Here is a 14348-nt window from a genome sequence, read left to right on the forward strand (position 1 = left end):
CTGTCAACTTTTGTTTTCGTTGTAATTGATTTTGAGGACTTAGTCTTACATTCCTTGCCAAGGCCGATGTGAAGAATGGCGTTTCCTAGGTTTTCTAGGAATTTTATAGTTTGATGATTTACATTTCAATCTTTAATCCATCTTGAGTTAATTTTTGTATATGGTAAAAGGTAGGAGTCCAGTGTCATTCTTCTGCATATGGCTTGCCAGCTATCCCAGCACCACTTATGGGATACAGAGTCCTTCCCACATTGCTTATTTTTGTTGCCTTTTTAAAAGATCAGATTGCTGTAGGTGTGCAGCTTTATATCTAGAGTTTTTATTCTGTTCCATTGGTCTATGTGCCTCTTTTTGAACCAGTAACATGCCATTTTGGTTACTGTAAACTTAAAGTGTAAATAAGTGTGTGTTAGTGGATGGTGGCAGTTTCTGTGTTGCTGACAGAACAAACTGTATGTAATTGGAAATCGCCTGGGTTGTTCAGATAGCGTAAATCTGAACACCTACTATGTGTTATGCACTGCTCTAAGTGCATTACATGAATGAACCATTTAAGTCCTCTCAAGAGCCTTATGAGATGAGCATTATCATTATTCGTATTTTACATATGGGGAAACTGAGGCACAAAATTCACATGGTGTCAAATTGACGAGAGCAGTATTTGATCTCAGGGAGTCACTCCAGGCCTTCACGTTTAACAATTTCCAGTTGCTGCCTCTCAAGCATCTCTATCTCTTTAGGGTATGAAAGTATTTAGTGACACAGCAAAGAGGTCTTGAAAGTTTCTTCTACCTTAAAATAATACCCAAAAGATTAGAATACTCATACATTTCATGTGTATGCTTTTTCTACCAAATACTGTTTTCTGTTGACTTCTATGACCTGCTCACTGTAAAATCAATATTATAGTCAAAGAGATAAAAATATTCTGTAAGAAATTTCAACATTAACACCTGTTTTTCATCTTCTAAAATATATGTTTACATAAAAAATAAGTGAAGGGGGAAATAGGCCTTATTTTAAAACGATATTTACTGTGTACTATTAAGCTAAAAGAATCCTGTGGGTTATCAGGAATACTCACAGTAAACCATTCTGCCCCAGCCCTGTGGTAAAGTTTCTAAGCCTTCTTGACAGTTGACCCTCAAATATCTGGTATCAAATTCCCTCCAGAACCTTTCAGCTGCTTATTTGATCGCCCAGCTGACCGAAAGTTCAACATTTTTAAATCTCTTAAGTCTGTTTTTACCTAAGGGCATAGAGAGGAAACGGCTTTAATTTATTCCTCTTCTTGCTACCGTGCCCCCATAATATGCTCTCCTAGCTGCACACAATCATTTTATCTTCTCATTTAAAGTCAAGGAGGCTGCAAAGCCATTTAGCGTAACAAGAGCAGGTGGTACCAGGTGTTTGAATATGAGACTCCATTACTTTGGGAAAAGGCACAAATAACCCAGGAAGGGTTCTTTGGTCCACAGAGCAGCTGGACTAATAAGGAATAGAGGTCTCAATAAGGGTGGCAATTTTTGTTTTCAGAATGAATAATCTTTCTCACATACATAGCTTTCTCAATGCATCTGTTTATGTTTTTCTTCTTTAAAAAATGTCTCAAAGGGACTTGGTTTTCTCACTTGCTAAACATTAAACATATGGTTTTGCAAAAATGGTCTTTGACTTGATTAATATATCCTTGACCCAGGTAATAAAAGTTGCAAACACCATGAATCTCACTATATAAATTCTATACTTCTGTTTCTGAGAAATTTTCGAGGATCGGCAGTGACTTCTAATAAAATGAAACAAGAGTTCATGAGGTTCCCAAGAGCAGTGTCTGGCACATATATGGTGCCAAATGAATGGGCAATTTTAATTTTCATAATAACAACTATTAATTAAATACCTTCTATGAGCCGAGGGATGCATACGAATATGTTTTTGATAAACTTCCCAATATACATATTATATCTCTATTTATAGATGCATAAATTGAGGCTCAGAGAAATTAAGTAACTGACAGCCAGTTAAGTCTAAGCTGGTCTATTCCGATTCCTATGGTCCTGGTTGCATTTTAGTTGCCTGATATGGCAGAAATTCCGCTAAGATATGCAAATAACATATAGTGTTCAGTAGTCAGCCTGCTCAGATAGAATGGAAGCTTTTTTTCCTTTAATGAAAAAGTTATAAACCCTCATCCCACTTTGCAGAATAAGACTGCCTTCCTCTTAATGACACACAAAAAATCTCACTCGTTAACATTCATCATGATACCTGTGGATGATCCCTTGGAGGGCATCAGAGGAGGGACAATGTACTCTTCTCTGCCTGCATTTAGCATTAAAGGAGACATGCTGATTATCTGTGAAAGCGTGATTAGGATAAGCAATATAATAGAGGTAACCAGTAAAGTTCTACAGGAGATATTATGGCCTAGGAAACACTTGATTCTGCCAAATGGGATCAATGAATAATTGCAAAAGAAGTGATATTTGAGTTGAGCATTGAAGGATAAATAGAAATTTGACAGGTTAGAGAAGGTGAAGAAAATAATCGGGTTTTATGCATTCAAAACATATTTAGGTACTAAAGATACAATGATGAATAACGCCTTGGTCTCATCTTAATGGGAGATATCACAATCTAATGAGAGACAGATATTTAGGTGATCTAGTGTGTATCAAGATGCAAAATACGACTCTTTTGAGTCAGTTTACTCTGCAGCTCAAAGGCCAAGAACAAGTACTTCCACATTTTGACATTATGTACTAGACCAACTGTGAAGGAAATGATAAGAATCTATAAAATTAGATCTGCCAGTGTTAAGGAATTAAGGATTGACAAACTCCTGGTGGGAGGGGAGAGAGACAGACAGAGAGAGAGAGAAACAAAGAGGAGAGAGAGGGAGGGAATGTGGGCTTAGGAGGAGAGCATGGTACTGAAATGTCAAGAAGGAGGGATTTCTTTAGAGACAATTGCATAGTATTTTGTATCTTCTTTTTCTGCCAAACAATCAAATGTCCCCTAGAGCTTAAGGTCTAGAATCTGACTCTTGATAAGAGAGTCTAAGGGGAAGAGAGTGAGGCTACCGTTGCCCCTGCCTGACAGCCAAAATCATCCCATGAGGGAGCTCACTGAAGCTATCAAAAAGCGATACAGTGGAAAGCAGCAGAGAAGAAGGCTCAGCAGCAGGGAGATGGCTGCACCTGAGGAAGGAGTCATGTGTCAGGGAGAGGCATGTGCTGGTCCTGGCAATTGCAGCTGAGCTTTCCTGGGAAGGAGGAGTGTGCCATTTAGAAATCTCAAAAAAGGCACCCATGAGATAAAAACAAAACGAACAGCAATTATATTTCTGCAACGAAAGTCAAATGATAACTGTAATGTATCATCCATTTTTGACTCTTCCTGGGCTTAAACGTATTGTAGTCTGAACACTGCAGGGGTGGCCAGTGGGATAGAGAGAAGTCTGTTACCCTGCAGGTTCATGCCATCCTGTCTCATGGCCAACTTCCAGATCTGAAACCTTGTATCCCTAGAGTAGGGGTGACAGGACAAACTTTAATTTGAATAAAGTTTAGAGTTCTGGTTATTGGTATGGATTGGACATTTTAAATATTGAAATGAGGCACTTATAAACAAAGACATTGGCAAGAATATAAATAGATCACAGAGCCTTAATCAGAAACAAAATTTAGAGTATTTAGTGCCTACAGTCATATAACCCCACATGCAAATAAATTGACCATGGAAGATTTGACCAAATCCTAATGTCTTCCAAGAATGAACTGCAAATTTTTCTGTGACTATTTCCCTAAATATTCTTTCCATTAATTGAATATAGGTCAATAGTATGGAGTACTGAGCTGAAAGCCTTAGTCTTTGACCAGTAGAGTACATCTTTTGACTAGGGCTTTCTTCTGACGGAGAGCAGATGTGCTATTCTTACTGGTGCCATGAGGCAGTTACATGGTAGTTTAGGCTTCAGTCTTCCCAGCCTTGAACATGTAGAAGAATCATCTGGGTATTTTGTTACCTTGCAGGTTCTAATCGATGGGTCTGAGGTGGGGGCCCAAGAATCTGCATTTCTGATATGTTCTGAGGGGAAGCCAACGTTGAAGAGTTTAGAACTCTTCATTTTGGGAGCCAGACACTCTTCTCTTCAGTCTTCTAATTGTTCTCCTAAAAATTAACCAATTTTATCAGCCCATTTTTTAATGGGCTCAGTTATGACCTTTCTAAGTTTTGCCCTCATTTACTAGGATCTTATTTGAGAACATAGGAATTATGAGAGCTTAACCTACTCACCCACTGACTCTGCTTCTTTAAAAAATAAGTCGATTTTGGTTTCTTTATCTCTGAAAAAAACTGAAAAAACTCTAGGTTTATGGAGAAGCAAGAGAAGCTGAGATTTTTCCATCACTTCAAAAGAGAACCAGAGATTATTAAAATCACTGTAGGACAATTTAATTACCTTGCAGGGCTAAGGCAATGATGTTGTTTCCAAATTTTTATAGACTTCTCCCTGAACCTGAACCTGAAGAACCTGCCTCACTTCAACTATTCTCACCTTCCACCCAGTGGAAGTGGCATTGCCTTTGACTCTCAAACTCCTTTGGTCATAATTCAATGCTACTTTCCCTAGGAATGGTCCGTAATTACTCTTATCCCATTGATTTATTAATGAGCTCCACTCCAGTGCTGGAGACTTGAAACTGGAAGCCAGCAGACTCCCTGGCTCCTAGAAAATGACTGGGCATCTCTCACTTGATGATGGTTGAAACAGTTTGGGAGTTTAAGGACAAGCTATTCAATCAGAATTTAGGGCATTTTCACAATGCCAAGACTAAACACACACACACACACACATACACACACACACACACACACACACACACACAGAATCCATGGCTGTGATGCCCCTCTGCTAAAATATGGGGATTGAGATCATAAAGCGAAGATTGAATGTACCAGATGAATAAGCCTTTTTAATTCATCTGAAAAAGATCTGAATTTTGAAAGGTTATATTTCTTTATGTTCAAAGTCACAGACTGATTTATTGATTTATTTATTTGGGCATAGCCCTAAACCCAAGATATTTTGTCTGAGCAAAGAGTAAATGGGCCACACCTTTCTCTGTCAGTCTCAGAAAAACCCAGTTCAAATACCTCAGCTCATATAACAGGAATTTGTTTTTTTTCTTTTCTAGTTGGGATTCAGGTCCCTGCTAAATTAGATGTGATTTGCTTTAACATGTCCATAACCTGCTGTCAAAGTGCATGCTACCTTTTTGGATGTCTGGCCACATTTTGAAGATCTTTTAACCTTTATTTGTACTTTCAAGTTAATTATTTCTGGGGAGCTAAACGCCAAGATTGGCAGCCATTCGAGTAGAACACGACCTGAAGCCAATGAGAAGTAACAGAATTGTTTTCCTCTAGGAATAAAATGTAGCTTGAGGATTTAATCTAGAGGAAACCTTATACATATTTCCAACATGGACGTCAACACCATTGACTGAATAATAGTTTCTTTTGCTGCCTTAGGTTAACTAGCCCGAGTTTGGTAAACGATCATCCTTTTCACCATACTTTAACCTTTAGCATAGACTTTTCTGGAACCATTTTCCACTCCTAGCTCCTTTCTAACATTAAGGATTTAAAAGAAAATGAGGGGAAGGAAGAAACTTTCAAATCATATCAAGAATCTTTAGTTCTCGAAAGATATTTTATCATCTTTATGCTACACACCAATTTACTTTATTCACATATTCCAATGTGTGAACATTTGTTTTTATGTAAAAAACTCATGTTCTTACATAATGTGTTGCTAATATTTATGTTTGAAAGGTTCGCTAAGAAAACATTTTAAAATGAATATTTGCCTAGTAAAGTTTGTTCATTTGGGGTTTTGTTTTGTTTCTTTAAGCAGCAAAGGAATCATTACATGGAATTCTAATGCTACCCTGGTAGAAGGTGGGATGTGGGAGAGGTTCAGCACCCATCCTCTGTGCCCTTCGTTTTCCTCCCATCCTGGGGCAACCTCTAAGTCTTTTGTATTCTCCTCCAGAGGCTCTGTAGAAGACAGTTCAAAACCCTTGCCCTGATACACATATCATATGAATCCAAAATCATTTCTGCGTAGGGTTACAGGAACATTTCTGTCGATGAAGTTAGACAAATTTGTGTTGTTACATGTGAGCTGTAATAATTCAATGAACAAAAGGCGATTCTAGAGTATGTCATTTTTAAAGTTTGTCAGTTTTTGCATTTGGCACATTGCAAGCTAATGAAAATTGCTGCTACTTTGGGAGAAATAATCAATGAGGGATGTTTATTACAATGACAAAATGTAAGGAACACATTAAGGCAAGCTATTTCTCACATTTCCATTCTTTCAAAATTCATTGCCTTTTCATGCATCCATTCTCATTTCTACAGAAACTGATTTGTAGTTTCAAAATAATAAATATTCATCTCATATGGATTTTTAAAGGTGACTGATTTGTAAAAATCAATAACTGTCTTTTGCCAGCTCATGGACTGACATGATTGCCTTCATTTTCAAACATAAAACGATTGCATTAAAATAACATTAAGAGACAAACATCGACTGACACAGGAAGAGAAATTCTTAAATGAAAACTGCTCCAGCCAGCTTTAATCAGTTCTGATCATGCTTTTTATTATAGTGCAAATGGGCTCTATTAAAAGGAAAGCCAATTCCAGATGATGATGCAAATAATTATAGCTGCCTTTACCCTCTAGTTAGTGGTATTAACTAATGGTTTCAAAATATGAGATTTATTTTAGAAAGAACATTTTCCTTTAACAATGAAATGGGAAATTGGGCTTTGTCTATCTAATGTCAAATATACAGATAAAAACTGAAAAAGAAATTAGTCTTTTTTTGATATTTCAAAATATAGCAACTATTGACTAAATTACTTAACATGGATAAACTTAAAGTTCATTAGTTCAGCAATACCCAGACTAGCTATGGCTCTATGTTCCATTAAGTGTGAGAAATTCTGTATACTCTCTTTACCCTGCCCCTTTCTACCATTTGAGATTATAATATGTGTTCACAATTAAAGGCCCTGAGAAAATTTTCAATAAAGATCTATGTCCATCTTGTTTTTCCTCTACCTTCCTCCAGTCAGTTTGAACATGAAATGTTTTTAAGACATATAAGTTAATATTCTATCTTACAGCAATGTGGAGTATTCCCATTTCAGAAATTCTGAATGAATTTATCAACTAGGGCTCTATTTTTTAACAGGTAGTGATATACAAATCAAATATCCAGTGACTCAGTCATAAAATTGCAATTATGGAATCAAAAGTTCTAAGTTAAAGCAATAATTTAAACACAAGTATAGGCAAACATATAAATATTGTGTCTAAAAACATTGATCATTGAAACATTTCTCTGGAAATACTTGATTTTTCACTTTTTTGAGATCTAATGAAACTTAAATCAGCTTGTTCTCAATGCTGCCCTTCTTAGCATTGATACACTAATTCATTTAGCTTATATATATTTCTATTATTTCTTATGTTGCAGAAATCTCCTTTTTTTTTTTTTTTTTTTTTGCCTTTGTCTCCCAGTAGCAGGTATGGAAATGTGTTATTCAGTTGTCCCTTCAAGAAAACAATTCTTCAGCTGTAAATGGTGTAGTGAGCTGACAGCCTCCAGCTGTTCCCTCTGCAGGATCTGCCTCAGCTTTTAAGCCAAGGCCATGCTTTTCCTGGGCAGTGCCTAGTGATCTAGCTCTGCAGGAGGAGTAGACCTGGTCATTTCTGTGCATGCAAGATTCCTGTAACAGGCAATCTTTGCTCTGGAGCTCCCCCATTTTGTTGACCAAGATTCTGTCAGGTCTGCATCATGACCTAAAGCTTTCCCTGCCCAGACCTGCTTTCTCCTTCTCCTTCTATTATTTTGCAGGCATTACCTCCAATAAATCTCTCACACTTGTAACTCTGGCTCAGTATATGCTGCCAAAAGGATCCTACTGACATTTCCTTTTTAGTTTCTAAGACACTTTAGAGACAGAGTCGTGTCTTTAGCATTGCATTCCAACTATCTCTCAAAAAAGGCTTAAATTAACCTCCATAATCAGGTAAATTTTCAGTATAATTAGATAGATATAGATATAGATGCTGATGTACATGCCACATTTGAATTATTTTTTTACCTGTGTTGGGTATATATGAGTGCATTAGTGAGTGCTGTTCAGAAATTAGTAGAAGATATTGTGTGAAAGAGTTAAATTCGTTGCAATACAGGCTAAATTTTGCCCCCGTTTCTCAAAAGATTTCTAATCTGGATAACTCTAACCTAGGAAATTTAGTCCTAACATCATCTATGAGTTCAGGTTATTAGAATATTAGAGTCCATCTGTACAAGTGGAAACCATTTTAGGTATTTTAATTGAAAAGACAGATTTTGAAAAAGGCATCATAAGAAGATTAATTCAACATTTGTGTGCATAATAGATGGAAAGAGCAAAGACTTAAAGCAGAATCATTCTAGGAGGCAATTACAGCAATCATTTTGGATCATCATCATCAAACAGATACTGGCTGATGCCTACAACATGCCAAATATTTTACATACATTTACATGTTTTATCCTCAGAAAAAAAGCCTGAAGTATAGATACTAAAGATAAGGGAAGAAAGTTTGAAAAAGAAAATTTGTCTACATTCTTTCTGGTAGAAAGTCAGTAAGTGAAAAGTTGAACCTGGATCTACTTTACTCCAAAACCTACAGTCTTTCTGGGATATCTAACTGCCTCCTCTGGAGAAATAAGGGTTCCTCTAAGACTAGAATTGTTTTTAATGACTTTGTCTAAGTGAAAAAACAGAAAGCATCACTCTGGGACATGTGCTTCAGAACAGATGGGTAAAGAAAGACAAGGCATGCTCTGATGGAAAATGTGAATACAAATGAGCAAGAGGTCATTGCCAAGAAGTCTGGAAAACTAAAATGAAAGTCCATATAGGGAGCTACATCATGGTGCTTGGATAAGGCAACATTTGGGTTAAAAATGCTACAATAAATAAATCAAGGTCAGAGACAAAGAAGTCAAAGCAAGAATATAATGGGAAGTCCAGTAAATATATCAAGTTCAGTCTTCAGAGAAGTCTTCTAAAAAAGGGGTCAAGCAAATCATGGCCCATAGACCAAATTTGGCCTGCTATCTGTTTTTGCAAATAAAATCTTACTGAAACACAGCCGTACCCATTAATTTACTTATTGTCTATGGATGCTTTCATATGACAACAACAGTAGAGTTGAGCACTTGCAATGGAGACAATTTGGCCCACAAAGTCTGAAATATTTACTTCTGACCATTTACAGAAAAAGTTTGCTGAAGCTTATTCTAAAAGGCTTTTGTAGCTGGACTTGTGATAATATATATAAAGTAAGGGTTTGCTGAATATATCTGTAAAGGGCCAGATAGTAAACATTTTAGGCTTTGGAATAACAAATGGTCTCCACTGTATAATCCTCATTTTCTGTGTTTGCTTCTTTCCAATCATTTAAAAATGTAAAACCATTCTTAGCTCATGGGCAAGCATAACACAACCTGCCACCCAAATTTGTTCTCTAAGCCATTATTTGCTGATTCTTCCTTTTAGTTTTAATTTTATGGGTGCATAGTAGGTACATATATTTATGAGGTACGTGCAATGTTTTGATACAGGGATACAATGTTTCATAAATCACATCAGGGTAATTGGATTATCCATCATCTCAAGCATTTACCACTTATTTGTATTAGGAACATTTCAGTTTTACTCTTTACGTTATTTTAAATATACAATAAATCATTTTTGACTGTAGTCACCCTGTTGTAGAATCAAATGCTAGATCTTATTCATTCTATCTAACTATGTTATTATACCCATTAACCAACCCCATTTTTTCCCACCTCCACACTGTCCTTCCCAGCTTCTAGTAGCCATCATTTTACTCTGTATCTCTATGAGTTCAATTATTTTAATATTTAGCTCCCACATATGAGTGAGAACATGTGAGCTTTTCCTTTCTGTGCCTGGGTTATTTCATTTAATATCATGTCCTCCAGTTTCATTTATGTTGTTGCAAATGACATGATCTCATTCTTTTTATGGCTGAATAATATTTCATTTTGTATATGTACTACATTTTCTTTATCCATTTATCTATTGATGGACACTTAGGTTCATTCCATACCTTGGCTATTGTGAACAGTGCTGCAATAAACATGGAAGAGCAGATATCTTTTTGATACACTGATTTCCTATATTTTGGGTGCATACCTAGCAGTGGGATGGTTGGGTCATATTGTAGTTCTATTTTTAGCTTTTTGAGGAACCTGTATACTGTTCTCCCTGGTATCTGTACTAGTTGACATTCCCACCAGTAATGTGTGAGGGTTTCCCTTTTTCCACATCCTCATCAGCATTCTTTATTGCCTGTCTTTTGGATAAAAGTCATTTTAACTGAGGTGAGAGGATATCCATTGTAGTTCCTATTTGCATTTCTCTGATAATTGATGATGTTAAGGATTTTTTCATATACGTATTTGCTGATTATTTATCTAAAAGAAGAAGCTTTCTATCCTCTCCCCTCATTTCATGTTTCATATTAAACATAGGCAAGAAATGGGAACCTACCTTCAATCAGAAAAGCTAAATTTAGCTGGTACATGTAGCATCTAGAGCTGAGGCAATAAACTAAGAAAATTTTGCCTTTACAAAGCAAATTCTGCTTTTATTTTACTGATCACATACTCTTTAAATGGTTTTCTTTTTAATTAGATTAATTTGACTGTGTTCTATATTGATTTGGAGAAGTAGGTGTAAGAACTGAGACTTTATCGCCACCCCTTAGTTTGTGTCCATTCAAAAGTTATTTCCTGTTTTATCTTTGAGACCCTAATATTGCTTCAGCTATATGGGTTTGGAGAATGCAGGAGTCTCAAAATGAGATATAATGCTACATCTTTTGGGAGTAATCAAGTTCTGCCTAGCTTTGACTCGTATCCCATCTAATTTCTTCAAATATCAGGCACAGTTAAGGCTTCTACCCTGAGGTCTACCTTTGTGCTCTTTGAACCAGTTGGGGGTACTTATTCTACCAGTTATCAGGGGAACCTGCCCCCAATATTTCAACATAGGTTCTTTCTATTTTCCATAAGTGTCAGCCAGATGAAAAATAAAGAGAAAGAGTACAAAGAGAGAAATTTTATAGCTGGGCTTCCAGGGGTGACATCACATATCAGTATGACCATGATGCCCACCTGAGATTCAAACCAGAAAGTTTTTTATTAACAGTTTCAAAAGGGAAGGGGGTGTAAAACAGGGAGTAGGTACAAAGATCACATGCTTCAAAGGGATCACATGCTTCAAAGGGCAAAAAGCAGAACAAAGATCATAGGCTTCTGAGGAAACAGGACAAAGGCAAAGCAGAACTCCTGATAAGGGTCTTTGTTTAGCGGTGCACATATTGTCTTGATAAACATCTTAAACAACAGAAAACAGGGTTCAAGAGAAGAGAACCAATCTGACCAAAAATTTGCCAGGGTGGAGTTTCCCAACCCTAGTAAGCCTGAGGGAGACCAAGAGAAGCAGACTCCTAGAAACAGGAGACCAGGGTGAATCTCAGTCCTTATCTCCCAGAGCGGCCATTTATAGACCTCCCCCCAGGAATGCATTCCTTTCCTAGAGTATTCATATTAATATTCCTTGCTAGGAAAAGAATTTAGTGATATCTTCTCTACATGCATGTCTGTTTATAGGCTCTCTGCAAAGAGAAAAATATGGTTCTTTTTGCCTGACCATGCAGGCAGTCAGACCTTATGGTTGTCTTCCCTTGTTCCCTAAAAATCACTGTTATTCTGTTCTTTTTCAAGGTGCACTGATTTCATATTGTTCAAATACACTTGTTTTACAATCAATTTGTATAGTTAACGCAATTATCACAGTGATCCTGAGATGATGTACATCCTCAGCTTACGAAGATAACAGGATTAAGAGATTAAAGTAAGACAGGCATAAGAAATTATAAAAGTATTGTTTGGGAACTGATAAATGTCCATGAAATTTTCATAATTCATTTTCCTCTGCCGCAGCTCTAGCTGTTCCCTCAGTTTGGGGTCCCTGACTTCCTGCAACAACCAGTCATCGTTCTGGATCAATGCTCAGTTTTATAATAATAAGGGATGCAGAAAGCCAAGATAAGTCTTACTTCCTATCACTATCTGATTGCTCTGCCCTTCTTTATGATTCTAATATTATAAAATATGTGTGTATGGTTATACAGCCATATTTTGAATTAGTAATTCATCCTACAATGATGAAAATAATAGCTAAAGTTCATTGAGTGCTTTATGTCACATACCCTGCAAGGTACTTTATTATCTCATTGACTCAACAGAGGACTCATGTTAAATGAGCACTGTTCTTATCCCTGCTTCACATATGAGTAAACTAAGATTTAGAGAGATAAAGCAACTAACTCAAAATCACATAGCTAGCATGTGGCAGCTCTCGGACATGAACTCAAGTCTATCTGACCCGAGAGGCAATCTCTTTCTCTCTGCACTATACTACATTTGTACTGAAGTACCATAGTGCCCTTTGTCACTCTGATACCTTTCCTGAAGAGGTTTTATGACATTTTATAACGACTTTCAAATATCATGAAAAGGAAAAGATATTAAGAGAGCATCTCAAATGTATCAATAAATTTTGGATAGTTTTGAAAACATAAACTTATGAATTATTTTCATTTAGCTGTGTTAATAGAAGTCTCTGGAGGTTAATTGGTTAATTTAAGATATTAGAGAAATGTTCAAAGTATATAATACAGACATAAATTGTTGGATTAAAATGTCTTTTACTATGTAATTAATTTTTTCAGATCTCTTAAATCTAAGAAACTGGATGTTTCCATACAGAATTTCTATTTTATATGTTATCCTCACAAAACATAACAAAAATGTTCAAAGACTTATTTGAGAAGAATTTATAAAGATGCTAAAAATGTTAAGAAATTGTCTGAGTTAAATGTGATAAAATTCAGTAAGAACAAATGCAAGGTAGTGCACTTAGGATGGATTAATCCTTCCCCTAAATATAAAATGAAGGTGCATCCTGAAGAGTGATACAGGAAAAAAGACTTAAGATCAACAGCAAACCATGCACTGATCATAAAGATCTAATCATGTAGATTCTTTCAATGAGAATACATTGAAAAAAGTTAGCATAAATATTTTCCTGCCTTCAGATGTTGAAAACCCCACAGGCAGAAATCTGGTAGTGAGTTAATATCATTGACTTTACAGCATAAATATAACCTTATAATATATGAGGCATTTTGCTTCATAATTTATATAATCTCATTTGATCATCACAGAAAACCTATATTATTCTCATACATGAAGATGAGTAAACTGAAGCTCAGATAAATATGTGTATATTTTTGCTAAAATATGATTATCTAAAAGAACTACATTGAAACCATGATAGTCTAATCTTCTTTAGTAATGCCAAAGTATCCATATTTTAAAGTTAAAATATGGCTGTTACACAAATATTGAATGACATGCCAAAGATTTATTAACTTATTAATGACATTACTTTTTAACTTATTTACAACTTATTAATTTATAACTTATTACCATTATTTATTAATGGAAAAGCATTTTGAGAAAGTGGATTTTATAAACATTTTTAAAAGGAATGTTAAAATGAAACTTCTAAGGTAGATACAAAACTAAATAATATCCTGTAGGGCAATAAAAAGACAACCTTTGGGGGTTGTCTTTTCTATTAGACTATTTACATCTTTACCAGATGAGGTCTACAGATCAACTTGCAACTTCATCAAGTTTGAGCCCTTAAATAATAGTAAATAACAAAGTCAAATAAAAGTATACGCTCCAGACACTTAGACAGTCTGTGGTTGTTCAGGAGAACCACCTGCCCTGGTTTTTCGGGAACCTAGGTGTTTCCCAGACATTGGATTCTTAGAGCTAAAACCAGGAAAGACCCGGGCAACCCAGCATATTTCATCTTACTAACAATGCCCTAGAATGACACTGAAAGAACATGCTGCATCCTCCTGACCTTATTTCAAGAAAACTTTTTTTTAACAGTGAGATTGCAATAATGGTATTCTATCTTGATAGTGACTTCAAACTTTGGAAAAGCTAAAAAGATATAGACATTTTTGGGTTTACCTTAATTTACATTAAAACCACAAAGAATAAGATTTTTTTCTAGTTATTCATTAAAATGCTGCTGCTCAGGATAGCAAATTCTATAAGAAGCGCCGTGGTAGGTTTCTACCATAGTACATTT

Source organism: Theropithecus gelada, chromosome 12 (genome assembly GCF_003255815.1).
Source record: "Theropithecus gelada isolate Dixy chromosome 12, Tgel_1.0, whole genome shotgun sequence".
NCBI lineage: Eukaryota > Metazoa > Chordata > Mammalia > Primates > Cercopithecidae > Theropithecus > Theropithecus gelada.